Source organism: Silene latifolia, chromosome X, assembly GCF_048544455.1.
Source record: "Silene latifolia isolate original U9 population chromosome X, ASM4854445v1, whole genome shotgun sequence".
NCBI classification, from domain to species: Eukaryota; Viridiplantae; Streptophyta; class Magnoliopsida; order Caryophyllales; family Caryophyllaceae; genus Silene; species Silene latifolia.
In genome coordinates, this window is record NC_133537.1 from 143483887 (window position 1) to 143486886 (window position 3000).

General features: G+C 41.1%; 1 non-coding gene across 1 annotated transcript; it reads right to left on the bottom strand.

The window, feature by feature from the left end:
* Positions 1–575: 575 nt before the first annotated feature.
* LOC141625975 (small nucleolar RNA R71) lies at positions 576–682 on the bottom strand. Its single transcript, XR_012535712.1, has one exon. It is a non-coding gene; the product is annotated as a small nucleolar RNA R71 (small nucleolar RNA).
* Positions 683–3000: the final 2318 nt, after the last annotated feature.

Consider the following 3000-nt stretch of genomic DNA (forward strand, 5'->3'; position numbering starts at 1 on the left):
TTTGCATGTCTAGAAGGTTACAAAGAGATTTGTTACCTTTTGACCGTGAAATCGAAAGAACCTTGACGAATAATAGGAGACTTGTTAGGAGGAATTTGGGAGGTGTTGGTGAAGTTGTTCAACCCACTAGTGAGTCTGTCAATCCTTTCGCAATAGAAGGAGAAGAAAACCCATTACACAATATCCCACAAAATCCACCTACAATGCCTAAATTCTCGTCACACTCTATACCCACCGAGGAGGATCTACCAAATGGTACTCCTACACCGCAACATCTCACCGGTAATTTTATTGCCAAGTCCGCCTTCATCCAACTAGTTGAGAGGAGCCAATTCGGGGGAATGCCTAGTGAGGACCCTCATTCTCATATGGAAACCTTTTGCGATTATTGTGAAGCTATCTCTCAAACGGGCGTGACTCAAGACCAAATAAGATGGGTCTTATTTCCTTTTTCGTTAATCGGCACCGCAAAGCAATGGTTGAAGGGCCTTGATAAGGCCACCCTTGGAATAGCTTCTTGGAAGAATCTAGCTCTAGCTTTCTACAAAAAATTCTACCCACCGGAGAAGACTAACATGCTAAGAGCTCAAATTACGGGTTTTAAGCAAAGGGATGAAGAATCTTTGTATGAAGCTTGGGAGCGGTTCAAAGGTATTTGTCGCTCATGTCCTCACCATGGACTTAGCGAATGGTTTTTAGTGCAACAATTTTGGAATGGTTTATATGAAGATTCAAGGAACATTCTCAATATGGGATCAAATGGAATGTTCACCGAAGTTGATGACAATCAAACATGGAACAAGATTGAGGAAATGGCGGTCCATAATTCACAATATAGTAGACCTCGCAAGGCTACTAGAGGAGGAAAGTATGAAGTGGACTCCGTTACTCAATTGGGTGCTCAACTTAGTGCTCACATTGACACAATCAACTTGAAGTTTGAACAAGCTATGGCTAGACTTGAGGAAAACTCAAAAACATCAAAGCATCATGTCAATGCCATGACGGCATCCTCATCAATCCCAAGTGGGATATGTGAGAATTGTGGAACTTTGGGCCATGACTCAAGTGAGTGTAGGGGAACAACCGAACAAGTTAATGCTTTCCAAGCTTACAAAAGTGGTACCCCTTATTCAAATTTTTACAATGAAAACACCAAGTTCCATCCAAATCTCTCATACAAAAGCAAAAATGTTCAAAACCCTCAAACAACATACACTCCACCACCCATGAGAAATCAAAATCAAAGACCCTTTTACAATCAAAACCAAGGTTACCAAAATCAAAATCCATACAATCACCAAAATGACCAAGGTTTTGATGTCCAAAAAGCGGTCCTCCAAATGCAAAAGAATCAACAAGAATTTTTCACCCAAATGCAAAAAGATAGCCAAGCAAAAGACACCACCATCAACAACATTCTAGCTCACACCAAGATGTTGGAAACACAATTGACTCAACTAGCATCTTCAAGCTCACAAAGACAAAAGGGGCAATTACCACCTCAAAGTAATCCCCCTAGACATCAAACGGTTAGTGCCATTCACTTGAGAAGTGGTACAAGATATGAAGCACCGAAGGAGCAAGTTGAGAATGAAGTTGTGAAAGCTAGTGAGAATGAAGTTGTGGTGCAAAGCCCCAAAGAAGGGGAATCATCAAAAGAAGAAAGTTCAAAGAAAAATGAAGACAAGGCCAAAGAGAAGGAGCCCATTGTGATTAGACTTCCTTTTCCAAGTCGTCAAGCCAAGCCCAAATTTGATGATCAACTTGGAAAGTTCATGGAAATTGTGAAGAACTTAGAAGTCTCAATTCCTTTCACGGAATTAATCAATCACGTTCCGGCCTATGCAAAGTACATGAAAGATATCCTCACAAAGAAGAAGTCGATCCGGAAACTTGAGACTATCGCCTTTACTAAGGTAAGTAGTGCAATACTTCAAGGGAGTTCACCTCCAAAGTTAAAGGATCCGGGAAGCTTCTCAATACCGTGTACCATTGGCGACACGACGATCAACAAAGCCTTATGTGATCTAGGGGCTAGTGTGAGTGTCATGCCGTACTCGGTAAGTAAAAGGTTGGGAATGGGAGAGCTTAAATGCACCAATATCACTCTTCAAATGGCCGATAGATCGACGAAGACACCATTAGGGATATGGGAAGATGTCCCCGTGCGAATTGGGAAGTTTTTCATCCCGGTGGACTTTGTCATTGTTGATATGGAGGAAGATTCCAACATTCCAATCATCTTAGGAAGACCTTTCCTACACACCGCGGGTGCGGTAATTGATGTGAAACATGGAGAGCTCACTCTAGAAGTGGGAGATGAAAGCATAACTTTTAATCTTGACAAGACCATGAGAGCTCCTCGTTTACATGAGCCATGTTTTATGATTGATCATTATAGCCGAAAAGATGAAAGGAAGAAATCGGAACTCCAATGGAGGAAGAAAGTTGAAGATGCTCCTTTCAAAGAGCAAGTGAATTGTGACAAGGAGAGCTTGCAAAGCTCATCAAAATCAACCAAGGAAGAAGAGGATGGCCTCATTGGCCAAGAGAAGAAATTGGGAGAGTTGTCTCCATCTAAGCAAGAGATTTTCAATGATCAACTCAATGAAGTTTGTGGTCTTTGGGACGACGAATTTGAAGGGATCTTTAATCCCTACATTGGGCATGCCATCGATCATGATCAACAACAAGGGCCACGGTCTATTGAGGACCTCTACCATAACAATGAACAAGCTTTTGATTACTTCTTCAAGGTGTTGAGCAACATCAACAACACCTTGAACATGCCCTCATGACATCTCATCAAGAATGAGAGTTTGGTGGAGTCCTCCCTAAACCACCACTTGTAAATATTTCTAACTCCCTAACTTACTTTTCAATTTTTGTATTGCATTTTTGTCATTTTTGGATTTTTATTTACTTTGATCAAAATAATTGTCATGTAAGAGAGAAGTGAGGGAGGGACTAATGATTTCAATTGATGTGTAGTGCTTT